The sequence below is a fragment of the Gorilla gorilla genome, chromosome 22, assembly GCF_029281585.2.
Source record: "Gorilla gorilla gorilla isolate KB3781 chromosome 22, NHGRI_mGorGor1-v2.1_pri, whole genome shotgun sequence".
NCBI classification, from domain to species: Eukaryota; Metazoa; Chordata; class Mammalia; order Primates; family Hominidae; genus Gorilla; species Gorilla gorilla.
Genome location: NC_073246.2, coordinates 7,777,533 through 7,794,114, shown reverse-complemented (window position 1 = coordinate 7,794,114; position 16,582 = coordinate 7,777,533). Strand labels below are relative to the sequence as shown.

At 39.2% G+C, this 16,582-nt stretch overlaps 1 pseudogene; it reads left to right on the top strand.

The window, feature by feature from the left end:
* Nucleotides 1–176: 176 nt before the first annotated feature.
* The window catches only part of LOC129529379 (putative tyrosine-protein phosphatase TPTE), a 39,440-nt pseudogene continuing 23,034 nt past the window's right edge, over nt 177–16,582 (top strand).

Genomic DNA, 16,582 nt, shown 5'->3' with positions numbered 1-16,582 from the left:
TTCCTTTTCTAACGGAGTGATATAAAAAGGAGCAGGTCATAGGAGAGCTGCTGCTTCCTATGTTAGTGTATTTGTCACTGTTAGTTCCTAGTAAGCAGCTTCTTAAAGGACTCAGATTTCCTGAGTTTGAGAGCCCACCAGATTGACAGAAAGGAGGAGAAAATCCTGTTTGCAACATGGAGGAGATAGCAGCTGACAAGGAGCAGTGAAGCCCTGGGCAGAAAAGAACAGAGCTAATGGAACATGGACTTGTCCCTCACACTCCAGAGCTCTGTCAACATATGAGGTTGGTGCTAAAACATAAACACAAGCACACCACCTCATTGGATGCAGCCCTTCCTTAGGCCCACAGCTACTTGCCTGTGTCCCATGGACAGGAAAGACTAGCATGATGGGTGAAAGGAAAGACGTGATGGAGAGATCCAGGAAGTGGGCCATATATGGGATTAAGAGGAGGAATGCCTACACAGTGGAGTTGAATTTAAAAGAAATTCACCCACAAAAGGCTGTCTGTCGTGCATTGGCCAGCTCCAGTGGTACAGAGTTTTGGTGAACTCTTGAGTCAGTGAGTCTTAGATAGATGTGCTGCAATCATATAAAGTATGATGTGTAGGGTAAATGGCATGGTAGATTCCAAAGAACCAAATACACACATGACTTCTGTAAGGGTAAGGCAATTTACAGGTTGAAAAGTAGTTGGAAGGTCGGGTGTGGTGGCTCAGGCCTGTAGTCCTAGCACTTTGGGAGGCCAGGGCGGGTGGATAACGAGGTCAGTAGTTCAAGGCCAGCCTGGCCAACATGGTGAAACCCCATCTCTACTAAAAATACAAAATTAGCCGGGTGTGGTGGTGGGCACCTGTAGTCCCTGCTACTCGGGAGGCTGAGGCAGGAGAATTGCTTGAACCCGGGAGGCAGATGTTGCAGTGAGCCGAGATCATGCCACTGCACTCCAGCTTGGGTGACTGAGTGAGACTCTGTCTCAAAAAAACCAAAAACAACAACAACAAACAAAAACAAAAAAACAAAACAAAAGCAGTTGGAATTATTTTGAACTGAAAACCTTAAGTCTAGGAAGTTACATGTTGTCTTAGTATGTACATGTTAACTTCTTTGGCATGGCCCTGTGTGTGAATTGAGAGTACCTTCTAGTAGGCTGGCCAATGCACCATGTGATATCAAGGAATACAGTTATACATGTATCTATGCATATACAAACACATACATACATGCATTCATACACACAAGAGAGACTGAGTAGGGCTATTGAGTGTGACAAGCATCCATGGGAACAAGGAGTTCCCTTGAAACTATTTCTAGAGTCCTCTCAGAATGAGCTTTGTATGCAATATTGTTTTGTTTTTTGGAAGGAGGTAGGAAAATGGGGAGGAACTCATAGAGGGAGACTTTTTATGTTAGTGTTTGTCACATTACTTTCTGTGAGAATGAGACTTTCCTAGTAGCATGAACCAAGGGAGAAGCGAATCCTGCTTGCAGGGAGAAGGAGATAGGAGTGGACAAAGATCAGAGAAATCCCAGCCAAAACAAAGAACAGAGCTAATAACCCTGGAATTATTTCACCCCCTCCAGAGCTCTACCGTTATGTGAGGCTGACTGCCTTTGCCCATACCCACTCTCACATGGGATGGAGCCCTTGCTTGAGGCCTCCAGCTACTTGGCCGCAACTCTTGGGCACCAAAGAAAACTAGGATGGGTGAAAAGTGAGGAGGTGATTGGAGGTGATAGAGAATGAGGAACTCAAATGGGATTATAAGAAGGGAGACTCAGGAACTAAATTTGAACTAGAATTAAATGCTCTCCAAAAATGCTGTTACACCTTGAGGTGTAGATACCCTTACTTAATCTGCATGCATCGCTATGGTCACAGCCTAAAATGCTCACTGTTGGCATATGAAACCTCATTTCTAATAAAAAGACAAATGCCATCGCAGGTCAATTTAGTGATATACATACATGTGAATAATAAAAGTGTAACTGGGGAATGACACATAGACTAACTGTAGCTATTTGTTGCAAAACATTAGAATTACGCATTGTGTCTGACTCTGACCATATTTGTCCTTTAGTCCCGATCCGACTGACCTGGCGGCAGTCATCATTGGCTCGGCCCCAATGACAGGTGAGTTATAAAAGATGTACACATGACCAGGTGCAATGGTTCACACCTGTAATCTGAGCACTTTGGGAGGCTGAAGCAGGCAGATACCCTGAGGTCGGGTGTTTGAGACCAGGCTGGCAAACATCGTGAAATCCTGTCTCTACTAAAACTACAAGAACTAGCCAGGTGTGGTGGCAGGTGCCTCTAATCCCAGCTACTCAGGAGGCTGAGGCAGGAGAATCGATTGAACCTGGGGAAGTGGAGTTTGCAGTGAGCTGAGAACATGCCGCTGCATTCCACCCTGGGCAGCAGGAGCGAAACTGTTGCAAAAAAGAAAAAAGAAAAAAAAAAAGATGTACACACACACACAAAACAGTGACAGAGAAAGAGACCGAGATTAGTGGGATTAACTCTCAGATGTGTTCATGATAATACAGTGTTTCTTTCACACAGGTTATCATCTCACTGTATCATGTATAGATAACTTCCACATTTTTACATTGTTTAGAAAAAAAGAAACTGACTATAGAGAGAGGCTTCCATCTGTTACTGTCTTGTCACCCTTAGTAAGTAGCAGGCAAATGCTTTGGAAAAGCAGATTTTTTGTGTACCAGACATACCAGAGTAGGCCCAGGGAAGAGAGAATCCTGTTTGGAGTGAGGAGGAGGTAGGAGTACTTGGGGAACTGTGAAGCCTTCAGCAGAAAGCAACAGAGGTATGAGCCTTAGAGGTGTTCTCCACCCTCCAGAACCCTGCCACCACAGAGGCTGGTGCTCCAAACCTCAAATCACCATCCTATTGGATTGTGCCCCTGTGTCAGACCTCTAGTTACCTGACCCTTTTTGTGGGACATGAGAAACCACCATGCTGGGTGAACATAAGGAGCTAATGGAGGGCCTTTTAAGCAGGACATTGAATGGAATAAGAGGGCTGACTACCTACAAATTGGAGTTGAGTTTGAAATAACTGCCACCACAAAGCTGTCACACATTGGGACTGAGGTCATAATAAAGAGGTTTACTTAAATCGGGAAGCATTACTATTTTCCCCCGCCTAAGATTTTGGTTGTCGCCATATAAATCCTCATTTCTAATAAAGAGGAAAAAACATTCCAGGTTCCAGTAGTGCTATACACATGAATAGTCAGAAATTAATTGGTTTCTGTCTAGAGTAATGAAAGGTAATTTTTCCAAAATATAAATTCAGAATTATGTCTCCTCTCTGACTGTTTTCTCTTATCATCCACTAGTCCACAGACAAGTGAATTTAAAGGAGCAACCGAGGAGGCACCTGCGAAAGAAAGGTGAGTAATAGTTAAAGTCACCCGTCAGCATAAGTGTGCATAGAACTATACACACACAGGCACATGAGCAAGTATACCCCATCCATCCATCCATCCATCCATTCATCCATCCATCCACACGTCTCTTCAACACACTTACACAAACTAATCCATGCACATGATGGAAACATAGACCAAAGAGAAAGGAGACTGGTGGACATTTGTGGAATTTACTCTCAGGAGCCTGCATGGCCATAGAGATTTTTTTTTTTTTTAACAGAGTTTCCAATTCGTCTCATTGTAGCATTTGTTAGTAACTTTGCATCCTTCTTTGGTGGAGTTCTATAAAAAGGAGCAGGTCATAGGAGATTTGCTTCTTCCTGTAGTGTATTTGCCACCCTTAGTTCCTACTAAGCAGTTTTTTTATGGGACTCAGATTTCTGACAGGAATTCATTGGTTTCTGTCTAGAGTAATAAAAGCTAATTTTCCAAAAAAGTAAATTTAGAATTGCGTCTCCTATCTGACTGTATTCTTTTATCATCCTCTAGCCCACACACAGGTGAATTTAAAGGAGCAGCCCTCGTGTCACCTATCAGTGAAAGGTGAGTTATAAATACATGAAGACACACGTATGCATAAGAGTGCATAGAGCTATACACACACCAAGCACATACACAAATATATCCATCCATCTTCATCCATACACACTTTTGTCAAGACATTTACACAAACAAACCCATGCACAAAATGGAAACACAAAACACGGAGACAGATGGACATTTGTGGAATTTACTCTCAGGAGCCTGCATGGCCATACAGAGTGTTTTTTAACAGGGTTTCCAATTCTTCTCATTGTAGCATTTGTAGATAACTTTGCACCTTTTTTTGATGGAGTTGTATAAGGAGGTCAGTTCGTAGGAGAGCTGCTTCTTCCTGTTAGTGTATTTGTCACCCTCAATTTCTGGTAGGCAATTTTTTAAGGAATTCAGGTTTCCTGAGTTTGAGACCCTACCACAGTGTTCCAAGAAAGGAGAGAATCCTATTTGCAACATGGAGGAGATAGCAGCCAATAAGGAGTAGTGAAGCCCTGGGAAAGAAAGAAAGGAGCTAATGGAACGTGGACTTGTCCCACACACTCGAGAGCTCTGTCCACATGTGAGGTTGGTGCCTAGACCCAACCCAAACCCACCACCTCATTGGATGCCGCTTTCCTCAGGTGTGCGGGTACTTCACTGTGTCTCATGGGCAGGAGAGACTAGCATGATCAGTGAAAGGAAGGAGGTGGTGGAGGGTTTTCCCAATCATGTGAAAACCTCTCCTGGAAATAAATCATAAAGGTGTAAGTAATATGGAAAACCTGATTCAAGTTAATTATAGTGTAATGCTCAAGAAACCTTGCAAAATGAATGAGATTTTACAGAAGGAATAAAAGGATTGTGTTTAATCAGTGGCTGATTAAGGAAACATCTAGGTGAGAATTCTTAGCTGCTCATTAAGCAATAGCATGTGACTTTTGTATGTAGTATTGATTTTTAAGCCAATAAATAAATTTTTAAAAGAATTTATTTTATAGGACGTTGGAGGCATGGGCAAATTAAAACGTATTTCTATTATTATTATTATTTTTTGAGATGAAGTCTCGCTGTTGCCCAAGCTGGCATGCAGTGGCGTGATCTCGGCTCACTGTAACCTCCATCTCCTGGATTCAAGCGATTTTCCTGCCTCAGCCTCCTGAGTAGCTGGAACTGCAGTCATGTGCTACCATGCCAGACAAATTTTTTGTATTATTGGTAGGGGCAGGTTTTCACTATATTGGCCAGGCTGGTCTTGAACTCCTGCCCTCGTGATCCACCCGCCTCAGCCTCCCAAACTGCTGGGTTTACAGTCATGAGCCATCAGATTGTATGGAGGCCCTGCCTTGGGTCTGTAGTTACTTAACCCTATCTGAGGGGCAGGAAAGACATCCATGATTGGTGAAGAGTTACTGGTGGTATTTGAACGTGAGAAGGCAGAAAATTACAAGGGTGAGCAAGGTGGGTGTTTACAAACTAAAGTTGATTTTATGTAAATTTTGCCAGAAACAGTAACTTGGGGATTAGGTTTAGGAGTAAAGAAATGTATATAAACTTGATTCATTAAGTTTTTTTCACAGGCCAAAAAATTTCATTACAAACCTCTAAAACCTCATTTCCAGAGAAAAATTAAATACCATGTTTCAAATAAATAACTGATTAATGTCCATTTTTCAGGGGAACTAGATTATAAATTGGAGAATAGTTATTACTAATTTGTATCAGAAAATTAAGTCTAGGATAACATGTGGAGTCTTGCTATGTTCATTTTTAATCCTTTAGCTATTACCTCATTGAATTAAAAAGAGTAATGTGTGGTAGAGTCATCAATGATGGGTGAGATTTCAAAATACGGAGAGAAAGAAGAGAGGCATATATTAAGATTGGTAAAATTCACTCACAAATGAAGTAATAAAGAACTGCACTTAAATTGTGATTCATTAGTTTGTTTTTTAAGGCCCAAGAGCACCTTTACATAATATAAGGTTTTCTTCTAGGAAAAAATGATATATTAATAGTAGATTCCAAATCACTGACATATACATTTTCAGAGTTCAGCCAGTTTATAAATGTAGAGCAATTGTACATAATTTCAACCAGAAAAGTATGTCTCTGAAGTCACTTGACCTGAAGTGTACATTTTTAATCGTTAGCACTGGCCCGGATAAAATGACATCAGTAGTCTTTCACTAATTTGATATATATTTGATATAACTCACCTTTCAATGGTGGTGTCATTGAAAACTACTGACATTATTAATTTGGGTCAGTGCTAAAGGATCTATCTACACACACACACACACACTCATAACACACATGTATATGTGTGTGTGTGTATATATACAGATATATCTTTTAGCTATATATGTAATATATATAGATATATAAATATGTATGTGTGTATATAGATATACATATATCTATATACATATGTCTACATATGTATATAGATACACATATCTATATACATGTCTACATATGTGCATATTTAAATGTGTGTATATATATCTATATATACATATCTATATATAGATATATTCTTTAGCACTGACCCAAATTAATAACATCAGTAGTCATATATATATCCTTTAATATATATATGAGCATGCGTGTGTATATATATGTAAACATATATGTATATATCCTTTAGCATATATATGTATATATACACATATATAGTTTATATATACATATATGTGTGTGTATATGCAGGTATATCTTGTTTTCTTGTGCTTTATTTTATTGCCCCTCAGATATTACTTTTTTGTAAACTGAAGGTTTGTAGCAACCCTACATTGAGCAAGTCTCCTGGTTTTATTTTTCCAACAGCGTGTTCTCACTTTGTGTCTCGTCACATTTTAATAATTCTTGCAATATTCCAAACTTTTTATTATCATATCTGTTATGGTGATCTGCGATCAGTGATCTTTGATGTTACTATTGTAATTGTTTTTGGGCAACACGAACCATGTCCATATTAAGATGACAAGCCTAATCAATGACATGTTTGTTGTGACTGCTCCACTGACTAGCCATTCCCCCATCTCTCTCCTTCTCCTTGGGCCTCCCTATTCCCTGAGACACAACAATATTGAAAGTAGGCCATTTAATAAGCCTATGATGGTCTCTGAGTGTCCTAGTGAAGGGAAGAGTCACATGTCTCTCACTTTAAACCAAAAGCTAGAAATGATTGTGAGGAAGGCTAGACTTCTTGCACCACTTCAGCCAAGTTGTGAATGTAAAACAAAAACAAAAACAAAACAAAACAGAAAAGCCAAAAAACTTCTTGAAGAAAATTAAGACTGCTACTCCAGTGAACATACAAATGTTGAGAAAGCAAAACAGTCTGATTGCTAATATGGAGAATGTTGTAGTGGTCTGGATAAAGGATCAAACCAGCCACAGCATTCCCTTAAGCCAAAGCGTAATCCAGGACAAGGCCCTCACTCTCTTTGATTCAGTGAAGCCTGGGAGAGGTAAGGAAGCCGCAGAAGAAAAGCTTGACACTAAAAGGTTTGTTCATGAGATTTAAGGAAAGAAGCCATCTCCATCACATAGAAGTGCAAGGTAAACAGCCAGTGCCGATGCAGAAGCAGCAGCAAGTTATCCAGAAGATCTAGGTGAGATAACTGATGAATGTGGCCAAACTAAACAACACATTTTCAATGTAGACAAGATAGCCTTTTATTGGAAGAAGATGCCATCTAGGACTTTTATATTTAGAGAGGAGAAGTCAATGCATGGTTTCAAATCTTCAAAGCACAGGCCAATTCTCTTGTTAGGGGCTAATGAAGCTGGTGACTTTAAGTTGAAGCCAACAATCATTGACTATTCTGAAAATCCTGGGGCCCTTACGAATTATGCTAAATCAAGCAAGATGGGTGACTAGAGATGTCTGGTGCTCATCTCCCCTACAAGAAAGAACCGAGGCAAGAAATACACATCTAAGATTTGATTAGAGTATCAAAGGGATAGTCCTGGAGTGCAGCAAAGGAGTGGAGACACATCTGTGGTGACTGAAAGTTGCCATAGTACGGAAGCACTCAGCCTGTGCAGCCGCTTCTGCCCCATCTGGATTGAATTGGCCCAGAGACAGGAGGGACTTCTCATTGCAGGGTGAAGGTAGGCAGAAGATCCCCACCAGCCCCACTGCCATCACAAACACAAAGTCTTTACAACAAGAGAATCTCACAGTCTTTGCAAACCCTCAGGCCAGTTTGGAGTATTGCCAAGAATTGACACAGCTGCATGTCCTGGACTAGGAGTACAAGGTGAAGACTTCCCACCCCCAGAGACTTAAGCTGCAGCAACACAGCACCATCTTGAGAACAGAGTCATCTCTTGAGTGTGCCCTCCTCTGGGGGCCAGTAGCCACTGCGCCTCTCCAGCACTGGAACTTTATCTTCAGTACACCAAGCCCACATGGGTGGGTTAAAGCCACAATCCCAGCTGTGTGGAGGTTGGTCCCAGGACTGGCTGTAACTCAAGTAATGCAGAGTAGGGAAATCAACCCCCACCACCACACTTCCAGACAGAGGAATAATCTGCAGTCCCATCCAGGGTAAATTCACTCTTAAGACAGCCAAACCACTACATGCCCTCTCCCAAGTGGGAGAGGCCCCTAAGCCTCTGAGCAGCTGATACACCCGCAGGTCAACAGAGTGACTATGAGCCCATGCTCAGGACCTGAGAAACAGCCTTGCGGGCCCCATCAACCACAGACATGCTCCTGGCGTGCCCAGTAGCCCTCTGCTTTTAATAAGGGCTTGAGAAACAGTCCCACAGGCTGCCCCCAGCAGGCACACCACCAAGTGGGCCTTGCACCTGTGTCTCAGACCTGAGAGACAAGCAACTGTGTATGCCCAAGTCTCAGGGCCGAGAAGCAACCCTGGGAGCTTACTCAGGCCAACTAAGCAGCCACATACCTATGTCCCAGCTTGAGGAAGAGCCCTTTAGGCCACCCCCCACAGAAACACTCCCAGGCCAACTAAGCAGCTGTGCAACCTTGGATGAGCCTGAGAAATACTCCTGTATCCATTCCCAGCAGATGCACCTCCAGACCAGCCAATCAGCCATGAATGCCCATGTCCTGGACCTAAGAAAGAGCTCCATGGGCTACTCCCAGAAGACATGCCCTTACGCCAGCTGAGCAGCCTCGTGTCCACATCCTGGCTCATAGAAGCAGTCCCCAGGGCTTCCCCTGGCAGGCACCACCCAGACCAGCTGAGCAGCAGTGTGTCCACATCCTGAGCTAGAATAGCTCTATGGACTACCCCCAGCAGACACACATCTAGGACAGCTGAGAAGTCATTTGACTGTATCCCAGGCCTGAGAAACACCCCTCTTGGCCAGCCCTGGCAAAGATACCTTCAGTCCAGCTTAGCAGCTATGCACCTATATATTTGGCCCATGAGTTTCCCCCAGCAGACTGCCCCCAGGCCAGATGAGCAGCTGTGTACCCACATACCAGTTATGGGAAACAGCCCTTCAGGCCACTCCTGGAGTGCATGCTTCCAGGCCAGGCAAACAGCTGTGTGCCTGCATCCTGGGCCTGAGACACTGTCCTGCAAAGCACATCTGGAAGTCATGCTCTGGTTGAGCAACTGCATCCCCATGCTCCTGGCTAGAGTGACGGCACCATGGCCAGCGGCATAAAGCCATACTCCAAGTTTTCTGACCCACTGTATGCCTGCACACACCCTTACCCTGAGAAACAGCCCAGTGAGCCCACCCCTGGCAAGGCTGCACCACCATCACTACAAACTTCCTTAACCTAGGCCACTGAGTAACTTGCAAATGTTACTAGTGTGGATCACAGCTGAATAAACTACATGGAGACTACACTTACTGCATCCATGTAGAACCAAGGCCGGTATACCCCAATGAACTGACATCCAAGACCCATTCATACAAATTAATTCATACAAGTAAACCTACTCCATAAAATTGGAAAAGGTGACTTTTTCACCAGATGCATAGAAATCAATTTAGAAACACAGCAACCATGAAAATGCAAGAAAACATGTCACCTACAAAGGGAAATAATAATTATCCAGTAATAGAACCCAATCATAAACATATGATGTGACAGAAAAAAGAATAATCTTAAGGAAACTCAGTGAGATGTAAGGTAATACAGATAGACAAGTCAATGAAATCAGGTGAAAGAGAAATTCAGTAAAGATACAGATATCATAAAAATAACCAAACAGAAGCCCTAAAAGCTAAACAGTTCAATGGATGAAATGAAAAAATACAATCAATGGCTTTACAGACAAGAACAAGCAGAAGAAATAATTTCTGAACTTGAAGACAAGTCTTTTGAAATAACACAGACAGGCAAAAAAGGATAAAAAAGAATGAAAAAAGCCTACAGGATTTATGGGACACCATTAATTTGATCAAATATTCATATTATGGGCATTCCAGAAGGAAAAGTGTAGAGAAAATATGAGGAAAACATATTTAATAAAATAGCATAACACTTCCTAACTCTTGAGAGAGAGCTAGACATCTAGTTCCAGGAAGATCAAAGAACCCCAAATACATTCAACCCAGACATTATAGGCAAATTGTGAAAAATCAAAAGACAAAGATTTTTTAAAATAGCAAAAGAAAAGTAACACACTTATAATGGAATCCCCATTAGACTAACAGCTGATTTCCCAGTGGAAAACCTTAGGCTAGAAGCGAATGGGATGATACATTCAAATGGGATGATTTTTTCTGAAAGAAAAAAATCTTTCAGCCAATAATATTATAGCCAGCACAGCTATCCTTTACAAACGAAGAAGACATAAAATCTGTCATAGATAAACAAAAACCAAGATAATTCATCACCACTAGACCAACATTACAAGAAATGCCCAAGGGAGTCTTACATCTGGAAGTAAAAAGATGATAACCACCATCATGAAAACATGCAAAACTTTAAAAGTCACTGTTAGAGTCAATACATAAAGGAGAAAGAGAAAGGAATGAAACCTTATCACTACAGAAAACTACCCAACTTCAAAAGTAAACAGGAAGAAAGGAATAAAACATATACAAAACAACCAGAAAACAATAAAACATTGGAAGCAACTCCTCACCTACCAATAATAACTTTGAATGTTAGTAGATTAAATACCCCATGAAGGATATAGACTTACTGAGTGGATTAAAAAATAAGACCCAACTATATTTTATCTAAAAGAAACTCACTTTACCAGTATAGAAACACATAGACTGATAATAAAGGGATGGAAAAAGATATCCTATGCAAATGGAAGCCCAAAGTGAGCAGGGATAGCTATACTTGTATCAGACAAAACAGAGTTCAAGTTAAAAACCATAAAAATTGACAAACAAGAGTATTATGTAATAATAAAGGGTTCAATTCAGCAAGAAATATAATTGTAATATGTGTATAATTGTAAATATGTATGCACTCAAACACCAGAGCACCTAGATATATAAAGCGAATATTACTAGATCTAAAGAGGGAGATAGACCCCATTACAATAAGAGTTGGGCACTTCCGTATCCCACTCTCAGCATTGGACAAATCATCTAGACAGAAAATCAACAAAGAAACATCAGACTTAAACTCCACCATAGACCAAATGGACATAAATAACAAACATATACAGAACATCTCACCTAACAGCTCCAGAATACACATTCTTTTCATCAGCACATGAAACAATATCCAAGATAGACCGTATGTTAGGCTACAAAACAAGTCTCAACAAATTTTTAAAAATTGAAATTCTATCAGGTATCTTATCTTACCACAATGGAATAAAACTAGACATTCATAACAAGAGGAACATTCAAAACTATACAGACATATGGAAATTAAACAACATGCCCTTGAGTTACAGTGAGTGAAGAAAGAAATTAAGAATGAAATTTAAGAATTCCTTGAAACAAATGTAACTAGAAACACAGTATACCAAAACAGGGGACGCAGCAAAAGCAGTTATTAAGAAATGTGTTTTTAGCTTCATCCGTGTCCCTACAAAGGACATGAACTCATCATTTTTTCAGCAAACTGTCGCAAGGACAAAACACCAAACATCACATGTTCTCACTCATAGGTGGGAATTGAACAATGAGAACACTCGGACACAGGAAGGGGGACATCACACACTGGGGCCTGTTGTTGGGTAGGGGGAGGGGGGAGGGATAGCATTAGGAGATATACCTAATGTAAATGACGAGTTAATGGGCGCAGCACACCAACATGGCACATGTATACATGTCTAACAAACCTGCACATTGTGCACATGTACCCTAGAACTTAAAGTATAAAAAAAAAAGTATATTTTTAGCAATAAATGCCTGGATCAAAAAAACTAGAAAACTTTCAAATAAACCACTGAACAATTCTACCTCAAGAAACTAGAATAGTAAGAACAAAGCAAACCCCAAATTATTAAAAGGAAATAAATAATGAAGACCAAACAGAAATAAACAAATTTGAGGCAAAAATTACAAAAGGTTAACAACAAAAAGGTTTAAAAAATATCAACAAACCATTAGCTAGACTAATTAAGAAAAAGGGAAGACCCAAATAAGTAAAATCAGAAACAAAAAAAGAGACCGCATAACAGATAATGACAGAAATAAAAATAATTATTAGAGACTATTATGAGCAACTCTACAATAAATTTGAAAACCTAGAGGAGGTGGACAAAATCCTTGACCCATACGACCTACCAAGACTAAACCAAGAAGAAATAGAAAACCTGAACAGACCAAAAACAAGTAATGAGATTAAATCAGTAATAAAAAGGCTTTCAACAAAGTCCAGGACCTGATGGCTTCACCACTTAATCCTCACTTGTGAAAGGAAGAGCCATTTGCTACAGCAAACTTCATTGTTGTCCTATTTTAAGAAATTGTCTCAGCCACTCAGACCATTGGCAACCACCACTCTGATCAGTCAGCATCCATGAACATGGAGGCAACGCCCTCCACCAGCAAAAGGTGATCATTAGCATTTTTTAACCAATAAAGTAGTTTTTAATTAAGGTATACACATAAGGTTTTTGAACATAATGTCATTGCAAACTTAACAGGCTACAGTGTAGGGTAAACATAACCTTTATATGCACAGGGAACCCAAAACATTTGTGTGAGTTGCTTAATGCAGTTTTTGCTTTATTGCAGTGGTCTGGAATGAAACCCACAATGTCTTTGAGATATGTCTATACACATATTATTTATATATTATATATCCATATACATATTATTTTATATATCTTTATATACATATATATAGAAAGAGACAGAGACAGAAAAGAAGATAAAAATATGCAAAATTCAGTGTTGGGAGTATCCATGAGGAAAGAGTTTCTGGTTAATGATTGTAATTTTCTTTCTTAAATATTAGGTCTTCCAGTGAGCTAAGTCATGTTTACTATATCCTTTAGATTCATGGGATTCTTGTTATTCAAATATATTTTTCATCACTATTTTGTGTAGCAAATATCTAATGATATATTTTTGCTTTTTTTTTTTTGGTGGCTAAAGTGTGTTAGCACGACTTTCCAAGTTTGAAGTTGAAGATGCTGAAAATGTTGCTTCATATGAGTAAGTCAGTTTGAAATTTGAAAGGAGGGAGCCATTGATGGATCTCTTACCTTTAGTTGAACAGGGCTTCCGCTGAGGCAAGAAGGAAAAAGGGAAACTATGGAAAGATATCAAAATGTATGGGTGGGAGGGTACACCGTATTTACTCCAGTTGAATTCTTAGACAAGTATTATTTTGAAAAAAAAATTCCATCCATTCAGAAATAAATGTTCTTCTAGCTTGAAAATGTGAAAAGTATTCTTAGAGGAAATTAATTCCATTAAAAGTTTTTTTAAAAAAAAACAGGAATGCAGAATGCTACTTAACTCATCAATAGTGAACGTTTCTCATTTTTACTGGATATGGTGTGATTCCCAATTTTGTACATTTTGCCTATGAGCAAATAGTATTGATAGCAAAAGCAAACATATTTTGCTGACTAAAGACCTCTTTATGCTCGTTGGGATTTTATTCTTATTTGTTTCTAATCTCACTAGAGTACTTCCTGTTGCACTGACCTGAAGGCATTTTATCATGTACTCACTGTAATGAAACAATACATTCTTAGACTGGCTTGTGTCTGAACTGCAGACATATTCAGGAGATTTTTCTTCTGCTTCTTTCTTGCCCAGTTGTATAACCATTCACCAGCTTGTGTCAATGCTGGAGAGGAAGTACTGCCATAGAGGAAGTTAACTCACCATGGTTGTAAGCTGTTGGTGACTAAACAAAGATTGGAAACAAAGAGGGCAAATAAAAATAGTTCTTCAAATTACCCTGAATTTGCCACTGAATTAAACTGTGTGTCTGCAGATTAGCTATACGTTTTCTGTAATGGAGCTGCCCAGGGCTGAAACAAAATTAGACCGATTAAGCAAGGCAAGCATTTCCTTCTTTCCCCACTCCAAACAAAATAAAGCAGGTTTTCATTTTATTTTATTTTTAAATTACAAAGTCTCATTACATAGATATAGGAGGAATTTGCAGTAGTCCCTGTGAGAAATGCTGGTGTTTCATAACAGGGGAATGATATTGGATTTATAGTAAAAGCTGGAATCAGTGTTTGGCTTTGGCATCATATATTCATTCACCTGATACTCAGCAAGTCACTAACCCTCTTTAACTTTCAGATTATTCAAATGTAAACTGGCTATTATGCAATCCATGTACTGGATATTGTATTTAAAAAATTAGTAATAAAATGAAAATAACATGCAAAAATACTTTGAAAACTCTGTAGTTCTGTAAATAGGTTTTATTCTAAAAGCTAAAAATAACGTAAGAGTTCATTAAGGAAAATCTGAAAATACAATCAACAAATCTACCCACATTTAGTCATTCTTAAACTTTGATGCATGCACTTCTAAGTTCTTTAAGCATACACTTTTTTTTGTTTACAGATATGAGACCATACTTATTCTTTTGCAAATAACCTTATTAATGACATCATGGCTATATTTTTTTGTTAATATATATTCCTGTGCACTTACAACATTATTTGTAACAGTTGTGTGATATTTCATGGTGTAGATGTGCTATAATTCATTTAATAGTCAGATATTGCTGAACAATTCAGTTTTTTACAAGTTTTTAACTTACAAAAATGAATATATTTGAGGCTAAATCTCCGTATATTGTTGGTTATTTGCTTGTTATAAATTCTCAGAAGTGGAAATTCTGTGTCAAAGGGAATGATTGTGACGCTATTGATATTGATATGTGCTTTAACATCAAGATGCAAAGTGTACATTTCTCCCCTCCCACACTTAACACTAGCCATCATTGATTTCTCTGATATTAGTAAATATATTTGTTCTAATGCATGTTCTTTGACACACCTTCATTTATCCTTTTCTGTCTTTGGGCTGAAAAGTTAAATCTATTGATCCTTTTTCTATTTTATGTAATATAAGCAATTTCTCCCAGGTTGTCTTGCTTTTCACTACATAAAAGCATTTAATCCTCATGTAATCAAATGTATCTGTACTTTTCTTTGTGATTCTGCCTTTAATGTTATTCTCAGAAAGTCCTTCTCACCCCAAGATTTTAAATATATCCACCAAAATTTCTGTTTTGAATTTATTTTCTTCATTTAAATAAAATATATGCCCTGAATTTACTTTGTCTTAAGGTATAAAGTGTAGAAATTTACTTTTCTCCTAAGTGACTCATAGTTTTTTCAGCATGAACATGTCATCCCTCTGTAATGTCCTTACCCTGTTTTAGTGATCTAGAGTGAGCAGGAAGACCAGAGTCACTACAGTGTTTTTCGTGCTTTGCATCATGGCCACCTCCCTACCCCCAGAGTCTGCACAAGAGAAAAATGTGTCCAGTGGGGGAGATAGCACCTGCCTTCAATACAAATCCCATTTCATTAAACACGGTCTTGTTAGTGTCATGTAGCTTCCACCTTCTATTGATAAAAAATGAGTCATGTTCATAGTTAATATTTGTGCTTTTAATTCAACTTTGATATTATTGGAACTTTCAGTGTATTAAGGTTTAGTATCTCATATCTTTTTTTCTCTCTTTTTTTTTTGAGCCGGAGTCTTGCTCTGTCACCAGGCTGGAGTGCAGTGGCTCCACTCAGCTCACTGCAACCTCCGCTTCCCAGGTTCAAGCGATTCTCCTGCCTCAGCCTCCCGAGTAGCTGGGACTACAGGCATGCACCACCACGCCCAGCTAATTTTTTGTATTTTTAGTAGAGATGGAGTTTCACCATGTTGGCCAGGATGGTCTCGATCTCTTGACCTCATGATCCACCCACCTTGGCCACCCAAAGTGCTGGGATTACAGGTGTGAGCCACCGCGCCTGGCCTCTATCTCTTTATTTTTGAATTGTCATTTAAATTTAGTTTTTGTCTCTCGTGTATAGCATGTAATGCCTTTAATTTCAAAGTTATCTGAGAGTATTTCTCAATATGCAATATGAGAGTAATATGTTTGTATTTATGATTTCTGGTACGTTTGGTTTTACTTATCATCTTTTTCTTTATTAAAAATACTTTGATATTTTCTTTGTAAATTTGTCTATGTTTTGCTATTAATTGAT